A 12,665-nucleotide genomic window follows, 5' to 3' on the forward strand; every position below is an offset into this window, starting at 1 on the left:
TAAAAATGTCTATATGGTGTTTTTATGAAAGGGGAAATTCCATGATAAATTTTCTCAAATTTAACTACTTACTGATGAGTTTTCTACACACAAAACTCACACAGTTAAACAGTGTTTTATCTTTAATACCTCAACACAAATTTAGGTGATATTTTTGTACTTATGTCCCACTTTTACTGATAGAAAGTGAAATAATTTACAAATCATAAGATTAAAAAATTTTATTAGAGTAAAACAAAGAAATTTTGTTCTTTCATCCTTTTCACTCAGTTTAATCGACAGCACATAGTACTGAAACTAGGATAATACAATAGGTTTAGTTCTTTCAATTTTCACTAAAAGATTTTAAAGATCTCAGGAAATATCTTACATATAAATGAATTTTCTTCTTTTAATATTCGGCACTGGAATAAGAAACAGAAATTTATTTCTGTTACAGAGGAATGCCTATTTAGAACTTATTTTAAAAGGAAACGGAAACCGTTTCCATGATCAATGGATTTAGATTTATTTTTAATCATGTAACCAAGGAGAGGCAACTAATTTCTGAAAACGAGGAGGGGGAGGCGGACACAAAATGACATGTCACTTGTGCTTCCTACACAGAGTTAATGAAATGATACAACTTTCTACATAACAGCCTTCTAATTCACATTTATGCTTGGGAATCACAAAATTTCCATCCCCTCCTGATATGCTGCATATAAGCTTGATTTCTGGGAGTGCTATTATAATACATGCATATAAATCTGCTTCGCATTGTTTTATTTACGAAAAAATGTTATTTAAATAAGCTATTTAAGGAAAAAGTTATGAAAACTTACATAACTAAATTGCGGGACACATCGTTACATTTCGGTTGGTGCTGTTTGAAATAAGATTTCTTTCACTGTACGTTTAATCATGTTTATCATCACACACTGTTTAAGACCTCGCAAAGAGAGTGTTAACCTAATTTTGTTAGAGGGCATTTTATATTATCGCTTTTTTATTTGAATTCCTACAGTCAATGCAAGTGACTTTCTAATGCAAGTATCAAGTTCATTATATAGCTTTTTGCTGCAAATCTCACGTGAGACGAATTTTTTGGATACCTTGTGAACATTTATAAAAGAGAAGAAAAGTATATTTTTGGAACCACCTCTGTAGCCAGTATCAACAAACAAGAATCGGTAAGATAATATTAAATTGCTGTGCTCTGTTAGCACTATTTAACAATTAAAAATTCTTCTTGAAGTATAAGGAAGAAAAGGGCATTGTATAACCTCGAAATACTAAATTGTCGCTGCTGCTCTAGGAGGAGCGTCAAACAGCCTAGCCTTCGACATTTCTATTTGAGAAGTACATATACTGTAAGTACCGTAACGGACGGCAGATTTAACTTGTGGGAAAAAGAACATTCTCTGTACTATCTCTTGTAACACAAATAATAATAATTTTCTGAAATTCTGATTCACCTACCAGCTACCGAAACAATAATGCCATAATTACACCCTCTTGGGCTATCTTTCAAATATCCCGCTGGCGTTGACGTCACAAAATAAACGAATGTTTACAATAAAAGGTGGCCTTAGTCTTATTCGGTGCTTTGGTTTTGTTGCTAGAAGCTTTTATGGTTTTTATTGCAGCAGAATAAGGTAAGTGTGTACCCAACAAAACATGCACTTAATAGGCAAAGGTCCCGGGTTCGAGTCTCGGACTGGCACACAGTTTTAATCTGCCAGGAAGTTTCATATCAGCGCACACTCCGCTGTAGAGTGAAAATTTCATTATATGCACTTAATAGTTGCCGAGCCAAACGTTGTTCGTCCATAAGTAGCCAAGTAAATAAATACTAGTGTACGCGTTACACTGTTTGTGCTTGCCCTTGTTTACGCAGAGGATATAGTTTTCTATTATATCCTGATTAATGGCATTGCTACTCACATAAGTATTACTGAAATAATTGTTTAAATAATAAAACGCATTCCTGACTCCATCAATGTGGTGGGAGTGAACTCCAAGGAGATTGGAATAGGTTACCTACCACACGACTTCCTGTACAGCCTCGAGCTTACGTGTATTAAACACACGAACAGAGATTTGTCAAGATCGTGGAAGTAGCATATTGCATATGACAAGACAGCAGTAAATAAGTGGAAGAACCATACTTTCATTACAAAATTTCGAAAACAATGCCACTGGAGTGTGAAAATATAGGTCATGGCTGATCAAAGCCAGTGCGAAATCGAAAAAATATATCGTATTGTTGTGTTGAAATAAGCAATTATATATTCATTAGAGAAGGGTATTTGATACATTAGCATATTCTAAACACAGTCTAGTACTAAATTACTAAAAAACAAAAATTAATTTTATTTCTCGAAGAAATGCTAGTACTGCGATAAACATGAGCAACCAAAATGAGTACGGTACAATTGTGTTCTGCAGAAATTGTCTTATTAAATATAGAAAGTAAACAAAGGCAACGCCACAAGCACAGCTGCCGACGCAACCTTCGTTTGTTTTCCCAACTCTCAAGCAAATTACCACCTTTCAACTTAATCCAGGCCTCGGGCTACACTGAATGTGTTCGTTATAGCAACCAAATCAACTGATTTCAGCCAAAGGCCGGTTGTATCATACTCAGTTTGGCGATTTATCGATAAATTATCTTTCTTTTTTACTTTATTCGAGTCGATGCTGCCACCCACTGAGAACACGCAGAAACGTAAACAAGTGTTGGGTAGTAAGCACAGGGTGTGAAGTGTATGCTAGAATGGGGTATAGCGGGTTAGTTTATTTATAACCTAGTTGCTACGTAAAGACTGCGTAGGTGAAAACAATGAAATTCAGAAATTTTTTTGTTAAGTACAATACATAATATGTGCAGTGAACATTATTCTTTTTTTCCCTTTTCCATGCGATATTAGAGTGTCATGACAGCTCGATCAGTGGATGGAGGGAATTTTGTTTTTCTATTTGTAAAGCTTTGTTACAGTGAACCATTACAGCACGATTCCTCGGACGATGAGAAACCATTTGGTCGCAAGGACACATTGGAACGCGAGATGGCCAGTTGGAAACTTGAAACTGAGCTTCAGAGTTACGCAAGCGACGGCCACGTGCCAGGCTGGCCCTTCCCCCACCACTGTTCTCAGGCTGTTCCCCACCCATCGGCGCGGTCCAAATTTGGCGCGCCGCAGGTAAGGTTACAGCGCTTTCCACGATATTGTGCGAGACGGCCAAGCGACCCATATAAATAGGCCGACGAAGTGGGCGTGGTCCTTCGTTGAGACGTTCACGCAAGGCACATTTTTCCAAACAGATCGCGCTAGTTTATTTTTGTAGAACTGTTAAGAACTGTTAGTTGCGGTGACGACTTTTTTTATGCATGTCTAGAAAAGATCCAAAATCAATCATCATTAATACCAGCTCAGCAATCAAAGGCAAATTTTTTCGCCATCTCTTTTTTATGTTGCTGTATGTCGACATCCCATATCTGCTCTTGGGTTCATTGATCTACGCGTGTTTTTTCTAAATCGTATTCAGTTTACAATTGTTTCGATCACTTCTCGTTTCCATAACTAAAATATTAGCATAATACACTATTAATTGCTGGTGATAAGATTTTCTCCGAGAAGCTGAGTGGAATTCCAGCCATAACTTCTTAATTTCGCAGAGAAGTCATTTATCCTGTAGTTAGAACTAATTTTTAATTACTCGTAATACAATTTGTATTGAACACTGTCTAAAACTTCGTGTAATTTTCCATTCATGGCGAACCTCATTTTCCTATTTTCGTTTGAGACAAATGGATAGAAACTGCGTTCTCGTAAGAAATTGTGGTATAAAACTCACAAGGCATTGTCAACGTGGTTACCGTCATAAATGTTTAAGGAACGTCTTGACTAAGAGCGCTATTGTCAAAGGTATTCGACATCAGCAGGTATCCTATTGTTCTTTCATCGCTCAGTAACAGTGTGGTAAATTTACCTTTAACAAGTGCTGAAATGCTTCAAGTGGATAGCTACATTGCTTTGATGATTAAATAACATCTGAAAATTTCAAGACACGCTGTGGCTTGGACAGCGTTTTCAACTGCATGTCGTTATACTGGTTGGTCGTAAGTTCAGAGAATGTACCTCCAACACACAGTAAATCACGGTTTTAAAACCAAGATTAAGGCTGAAGGTTTCATTAAATTTCAGTTATTAACCACAGATTACGCAACTGGAACCAGCTGGAGGACGGTCACAGGTATTAAAAATTCTCTCAAATTCATTAAGTTGCAGCAGCATTTATTTTTAAAGTATACGACATCGCGTGTCGTCCACGGTTGTGTTGGGACAGTGTCCGGTTTCGATGCCCGGTTAGTGCTAAAATTTTTGTGGCTCTAGAAATATTTTGTTGTCTTTTGGGATTTTAGGGCGAAGTAAATTCTTCATAACTGTGCTTCTCAGATTGGAAGAAGGCTCTCTTGTATAGGAGATGTGTTAGTGAAGCTCTGACTTCGATTTGAGGAGTGATTTAGTTTTGTTGACGCTGTCTCCTATGAACACGTGCAGGTAGCGTAAATCTTTACGAGGTAAGGGGATCTGTATCTGTCGGAGAACATCATGTTTATATTTAACAACCATAAAGACGAGCAAAAGGAAATTCTTCTCGCTGAGAGGGAAGTATGCACACTTCACGTAAAACCCGAAGAATACTTCAGGGTTGACAAACTTAACGCAGTAGTCGACGGCAGTATTATGTCATTTATAGGGTTGAAGCATGGAACACACAGTGATTGATTACTCGACTGTTTCGAATGAACGCACCTCAGTTATAAAATACTGCATGCTTCAGTCGTTAAGACTAACATGTAGTATTCCTAGCATTCTAGCGCAGTCTAGCAACGTGATCCCTCTTAGCTGGCACTCACCTTCTTTATAACTGCAAACTGCACATATAACAGCGAGGTGGCCGTAGTGGTTGGCCCGCTAAATCGGCATTTTTGAGCAGTGGGCTCCACAACCGCTTCCGACGACTTATGATTTAGGTTTTTAGTAGTTGCCCTAAATAGATTAAGGTGACCGGGCGTTAAATCCTAATTTTCTTTCCCGTTTTCGATCATAGACAATTGCCAGACCATGTCATCGCGTCGCAGTGCGGTAGTGCATTAGTTATTTAAAAAACAGATTTATTTAAGACGTCGTTTACGTTTCCTATTGGCCGTGGAGGTATTTCGTGTAAAGGCCGAAATAAGTTAATCTAAAGAGCACTTGGCAGTTTTCCGCCGCGCACCGTCATCTCCAGATATTTCATTTTTAAAAATTATGGCAACTGGTACTTTTTTCCCCAGCGGTGGTACTAGTATCTCAGTATTACCTATTTCATGTAGAATATTCCGTAAGTTCCTGTTTTTATTACCTATTTCATATAGAACATTCCTTAGGTTCCTGTCGAAACACACAACACAATTGTAAACACTTTATTTTATGGGAAACTCTTCATTTATTGCTACAAAACACCAACTGCCGTGTATGGCACAACATTAAAAAGCTTTCTTGACATGTTGCAGTAAATATGACCACCTATCCTTCTGTCACCCCCCCCCCCCCCCCCCCCGCCACCCTCCTTAGCTATTCGTCCGAGAGGGCGTCTTATAGCCATCACAACCGTCATTCTATGAACTCATCTGTATTCTGTCACGTTACGACAAATCTCGGCATAATTTTCAGGTTATAAGACGTTACAGGTTAGAGAGACGTTAATAACCTTTTAATATGGCGTGTTGCAGAATACACTGATCTTTTTGCGCTTCCACACTTCAAATAGGGCACACGATGCGTAGTGGCATGACGTTGATTTGGAAGCTTAAATGACGTTTGCGTCGTTCCTTGCGAGGTGGCGTGGAGTAAACTTCGAAAGCAGTTATTTCATGTTCGTGACTCTGCCTTTTGAATTATTTATTTGCATCTTGTCAGCTTTCCTCGTCTAAATGAAACGTTACACTACATCTCCGTTAAAATTAAAAGTTTTACTTTATAAAACGATAACCATCTGTTGAGACCGTCAGGAATTCTGTAACTTGTATGGCTCTGAAATTAGTAAAATATTGACTTTAGATCGCTCAAGGACAATCTTAGTGTTAATAATTTAATCTTAAGGTTCTACGATGGTAGAAAATGAATTTCAACATGAAATAAGTGAATACTGTTATTAACGTAAATTTTCAGACACCCATATCTTTTCTTTCCAAACTAACGATCCACGCAAATGCTTTTATATTAATTTCCCGTGTTTTGACTGCAATTTATTGCCAAAATATTATGTGTTTTATGACTCTTTCTGACACTAGCCATTGAGACGACCTTCGGATCTGACTTCCGGGCACTGATTAAGTCCATTTATGTGCACGTAATGAAAAAAAAGAGTGAGAGAAGTGTGGCTTATTCGGGTATCGTTAGTTTTTTGCAGATTTTTTTATAACCTTCTTCCCTTAGATTTCACCTCAATTGATTCGATTGATGAAAATTCACAAACAACACCATCTATAAAGCAAAGCGCTAAGGGTGTCCAACTTTCAATCATTTCACTCCCGTCTTTTTCAGTCTCTCGCACCATGTACAGAATACTGTATATTTAACGGACGGGATCAATGTAGAACATTCTGACATTAAAAGTTGGTTTTCACATTGATTGCAAAAAACCCGCTAAATTTCCACCTGGCTGCATTTGTAAATGTGTTAATGGTGGTATATCTTACATTCGGTAAATAGAAATATATTGAAAATACAAGGTGGGCAAAGTAAACCTGACACATAACGTATTTTGTGCTCTGTACGATAGGCAACCCATTTTACATCATCCGCCCCGTGTGCAGATGAAGTAACTTGGGTTGCCTATCTTAAGGAATGGTAAGGTAACGTTCCAAATTCTGGCCCTAGACGGGCCAGTCGAAACCGACCGACCGTTGTGTCATCCGATGCCAATGGCGTCATTGAATCCGACATGGAGGGGAATGTCGTCACCACATCGATCTCCCGGTTGCTGTCGGGTTTCTTGACGCTGTAACCGCTGCTAATCGGTCGAGCAGCTCTTCAGATGGCATCATGAGGCTGAATGCATCCTGTACCAGTCCTCCCACGAAAGAAAAATTTCTGACCATACCGGAAATCGAACCATGGTCCCCTGCATGGCTGTCAACCACGCTGCCTACTCAGTTACGAAAGCGGACCCTGTCATAAGGTGCATGAAATATTTTCTGGACCAGTCTATTTTTGGGCACCCTATAAATTAGAAGATGAAAGTTCCAAGTAGGAACTCTGACACATGAATTATACACCTGCGTGTTTTGATACAAAAGAATGTGATGTGCAACCAGGTACTAAAACTGGTTGTAGCAAGAGCTAAAAGAAGAGTTTCCTTTGTAGGAAAATTTTGGAAAACACATCACACCGACAAAGATTCTCGTGCTATCTGTTAGAAGGAGGAAGGAAGGTTACAGCTTGATGTGCAGTCGACGGCGAGGTCATTAGAGACGGGGCACTAGCTCGATTATGGTAGGGACAGGAGAAAAGAAGGAGTGGATGAGGGTGGAAAGTGCGGGTGCGGAAAGCGTCTGGCTGCAATGACAAGGAAAGCACGGAAACACAAGTTTACCCCGACCGGACCATGCTGTGGACCTAGTTGCTCCCACATATGGGTTCAGTGCGTGCCCAACGACGAGGAGGGGTGGGCAATTGCCCCCTTTTTCCATCGAACAAAAAAAAAAAAATGCGCTAGAGAAAGCTTCGTCCTGCTACACCACATGGACAGACATATGAAATCAATATCTGTTTGAAGAACGCCAAACTTGATAGATTCCGACGAACAGCAAATGGACATGGCGACATTTGTCAAGAAATTTCAAAATTATTTCGCCGTTCGCAGCTATTATCCTTCTGACTGAAAAGGAGTTCTAAAAGGTTACAGTAACATTATACTTTCAATTCACAATGTTTTTCCTCGTGTTACCAGCGATTGCACAAAACCTACTAAAAGATGGAAATGGAAAGTATTCACGTGTACGTGATAGTTCGGTGCCTGACGGCAAAATAATATATTGAAATCTCATGCAAACTCCACCTCCCGTTTAAGTACGTTGTAGGTAGAGGGTGGGTAAAGTAAACCTGGCCCAGAAAATATTTCATTTACTTTGAGGTAGGCAACCCAACTTACCTCTTTAGCTCCCAGGGTGGATGATGTAATTTGGATGTGCTCAAGGTATATGAAATATTTTTCGGACCATGTGTACTATGTATCCCGCTCCCCACTGCTAAGATCCTGGGTACGCTCTTGATTCGTTGTCTTAACTTCTTCGCTGTTTCACTCGCTTAGTATTTAATGATCTGATCGAATAAGCTGAGGAACGTGATGGATATATTGCAAAAGTGCTCAGGGACCCGAAATGGGAATCTGTGGAAGGAAAACGACGCTCACTTCGCGAAGCCTCGTTGTGTAAATTTAGAAAAGAGGTTTACGGTGGCATATCGTCATTTTCGGATGCTGCTGCGTACTCGGGCTGAAGAGGACCGAGCGATCCGTAGGGGGCTGGAAGCAACGAATAAAGATACAGGGTGCTTTCCGCTATTCATTACATAGATATACTTGTATATATACATTGATATATATCCATTGATATATACATATATACATTGATATACTTGTAGACGCTAGTAAGAACTTACACGAGGACCTGATTTTTGCAATCATTATTGTGTACATTGCGACGTTTTTTCTTCGCGAGCCAAGTCTCGCAGAGTTCTGTAGCCAAGGCTTTGACTCATATTCGCTTACAGCTGTTGTTCACTAGGCACGATGTTTTTTACGTGATAAATTCTGCGAGCTATATTTATCCCGAGTTGTACCACTAGATAATCACGACCGACTCTTCCCTTGCCAAGTACTGAACTTCTTCACTTTTTCTTTGAGCTAATTGCCGCTCTCTTGTCACAAACGACGTAACACCTCTGGTAAAATAGTTTCATCATCTCATGATTACCACTATGTGAAAGGATGTCACGCCATAACCGATTTCCACCCTTGTTTAAACATACTGAAATTGATCTCTGATGATTTTGGAGTGATACCCTCTTCAAATGCAAATTTGAAAGTCGTTTTATCCTGGATTCAAGGAGCAAGAGGACTAGCCAGTAATAGGCAGCTGAGACATTCAATTATTCCTCAAGTCGCGGTTCCCGATGAATATTTCGTACCAGGCAGACTCATCTTTAATTGCAATATATTATAATTATTAACGAATTGTAATATAAACTTTTTGAGTACGAATATCAGCAGATCACAGCGATCTCTTTTAACTATGCGGAATAAGAGCAAAAATATCCAGTTTAATACATAGGCAGGCAGCAGAAACAATGAGATGTAACGTCTTTGTTTGTCCACGACTTGGTAGATAACCACAACCGAAATCGTAAATAGGACACTGTTTCTTATTGCCCGACGTGTCTGTACTTTCTCTTGCTTCCTCGCGTAGGTGTTCTTACTTTACACCTATGATGCAACGAACATTTCGTTCCCAGAATTTCCCTCCGACTCATAAATATTTTACATTTAGAAGTTGCTTACGAAAGTGTTTAGTGTGTGTAGTTATATTCGGCGTGGCATTGTCATTTTACCGCAACGTGCTGAGTAAATCACACATTACCACCTCCTACCGAGTCCTCTAAGAGCGCTGTATTCTGTACGTCGTGTATTACCAGCTGGCTAGCTGTTACAGAGTTTCAGCAATGCTCCCGGTCTAAGGGTTTCGGTTATGTGATACGGGTGCTGGAGGTTAGGCAACACTGCGCTACAGAAGCAGCGTGTCCTGGGGACCTCTCCGTGAAAATTCTACGTTGTAAAAAGAACTTTACATTTCCATTCGTAACAACAATCCACTTTGCTGTAGCAGTGCAGCAAGTCTTCAAAGATAAATATTGACACTATCTCGTCAGCGTTAGAAGTACCTAATAATGCACTTCCACGTAGTATGTTCCCATTGAATAACAAATTACTGATGGAGGCGTTCACAAGATTCTTCACAAGTCGAAACGAATCCAGTAGTTACCATTATTGGCTGCCCTGCACTTGTTAAGGTGTTGCTAAGTCTTTATTAAAAGAAAAGTGAAAGTTATTACAGGTTATCGGTAGACTCTTACTGAAAATAAGTATAATGTTGAATCTGCGGTCTACCTCTGCCGCAAATTAGTCATAATCGAAGTTAGTATTTTCGAGGCTGAGATTGCTGTTCACTGTTATGGAGCTTTACTAATCGGTCTCCAGAAACTAAACTACTCTAGTTATACTTCTGGCGGGGCTGTTGTTTCAGAAGGAATATGCTGTGTTAAGTTTCTGTCAAAATTGAGGACAGTAGAGATGGAAAGTTAGTTGGTAATGGGTAGAGATGGGTAAAGATATCTGAAACGGCTTAGAGAAGTAGTTGAATAGGTATTTATGTGAACTGATATAAGGAAACCATGGCAAGCCTGGATAATGATGGTCAGAGGGGAATTTGGACTCCGCTGCCCTGAAAGCTTGTGTTGTCTAAACACTGCACTACCTTTATCGGTTAATGTTATTCCCTTCGTGAAGTGTCCAGTGTTTTGCGAATATAAGAGCGATGTCTTCAGATAGCTAGGGTATGCCATCGTGAAGTGTAGTAGAGCAAAGAAACAGGTAAGACATGGTGAACGTTTTCCCCAGACGGCACATTTGCTCTATACTGAATAAAATTTTGGAAGGAAGGCAGTAGCACAAATGGAAGTGTGTGTGAGAGAGAAACGGGTGTTCTAGAGGGAAAGGAAGTGTAATAGACGAAAATTATTGCAACCAATAAATGACAAATCGAACCGATCTTGCCCTGTAGATTCGTAGTAGTAAGTGTTGAATATGGAATAGGCAATTTTGATGTGTGATTGTTCGGATGGACTTCATCCGAACACTGCCGCCCTGCAAACAGAACCGGTTCGCAAGGTGCACGAAGAAACGACCGTGGAGAACCCTTTAGATCACTGTATGTGGTGGCTATTTCTTTCTGTGATGCTGTGAAAGGAGAGGAGACTACACGACTTCTCTACGGATAAATCTGACAGCGAGAAACAAAAACGAGAGGAAGAACTGTTTATGGAAAGACCATAGGCTGCACACTGCGTAAACACTACGTTAGAAACTCTGCTGAATATTTCCCTTACAAAGTTTATTTTTCCCTTTCGTTCTCTTGTCGAGATTGCTAATGGTGTATTATTCTGTTTCACTTTATAACTTCAGACTTCCATCCAGAGTCAGCTCTGTAACAATTCTGCATTTGTGCTGTCTTACGCGAAGGCTCAAGTAAGTAGAGAACCTAACACGTAGAAATAGCTAGAGGGCTCTCTCTTTGCAGCACATCCCAACCGGCGTGTGTGTCTACCGTTTCCTATTACTCAAAAATAACTTAAGTGACGTTCTCTGCACCAGTAATTCTGGACTACGTATTCAGCTATTCTGAAAATGACAAGATTTCATCGAACTATACAGAATTATCCCGTACATCTTCTGGAAAATGCACTGAGAAAATTTAAGTATTCCGTACGTTTATTGTTAACATCAGTCTGACTGCAAATGAAGAACGTTATTCAAGGGTGGCGACATCTTAAGCAAGAGCTGTGTGCATGGAATAATTACGGAAGTTAGGCCAACCCCATGGTTGGCAAGAAAGAGTGTTGGTGGCGCTTTTTTTGCGAGATTTGGGTAGAGTGTCAGGGAGAGGGGAAAAGAGGGGAGAGGGGGGGGGGGGAAGTTCGAGCGCTATCCAGTTCTAGGCGACCAATGGGAGGAGCGGACGAAACGAGCAGACTATTCGTGGAACACAGACTGGTAACAGCTGTGACGTTGCTGCGTATATAGAGTCACTCATCTCCCCACACCGCTACTCCTCCCTCGCAGCCCACAAGCGAGACACACAAAAAACGTTGATGTCCTCCACACACCCCACAGTGCAGTGTCTAAAAAAAACCGGCAATATTAAAAAATGATTTCGCCGTCACCACTTTTGCCGCTCGTCGAGTTAGAGGTGCTGATTTCCATTCTCATCCAAAAAATAAAAGGAACAGACGAGACACTGGTGTGCCGCGGACGCTGCGTAGCCGAGGGCGGTCGGAGCACCAGGGCTGTCCTCGCGGTCGGTGTCGGATTCACGAGAAAGCGGCAACTCCTGCGAAGGGCGCCGGCGTCGCGGCGGCCGGAGTCTGCAGTCGGCTACGGCTAGCGCGCCGCGGCTGGTGGCTGGTTAGTAGGGCGCCGGGGCGCACGTACCTGTTCGGCTTTCGTTGGTAGGCGAGGCCGGAAACTAGCGAGGGGGCTGCTTTCCAGTCACTGGACTACCGCGCGTATTCGAATGGAGGCGGCGGGCGCGCGGCCGGCCTAGTCTTTCCCCGGTTGCACACGGCACCACGGCGGCGGCGGCGGCGGTGGGGCGCGCCCCCGGCCGCCAGGAATAGACGACTCGGCCGCCGCCGCCGCCGCCTCCGCGCGGACCACGCCGGGACGCCGCCGCCGACGCCTTCGCTGACGCCGATATTTTGGAGGGCGAGAGCGACGGCGCTGCAGGTGCGGCCGCTGCACCGGCACGCCCAAATGCAGCTCATTTGTCGGCCGCCACGCTTATAGAACATATTCTC

The 12,665-nt window shown here is 41.4% G+C and overlaps 1 protein-coding gene across 4 annotated transcripts in view; it reads right to left on the reverse strand.

Moving 5' to 3' along the window:
* Positions 1-12,457, reverse strand: part of LOC126199288 (muscle LIM protein Mlp84B-like) — a 54,008-nt gene extending 41,551 nt beyond the window's left edge. For all 4 annotated transcript variants that reach the window (XM_049936101.1, XM_049936103.1, XM_049936102.1 and 1 more), the window contains exon 1: positions 12,301-12,457. The gene's annotated coding sequence lies outside the window, so the exon portion shown is untranslated. The remainder of the gene's footprint in view (positions 1-12,300) is intronic.
* Between the last annotated feature and the right edge of the window lie 208 nt (positions 12,458-12,665).

This window comes from Schistocerca nitens, chromosome 8, assembly GCF_023898315.1.
Source record: "Schistocerca nitens isolate TAMUIC-IGC-003100 chromosome 8, iqSchNite1.1, whole genome shotgun sequence".
In the NCBI taxonomy this organism is placed as follows: domain Eukaryota; kingdom Metazoa; phylum Arthropoda; class Insecta; order Orthoptera; family Acrididae; genus Schistocerca; species Schistocerca nitens.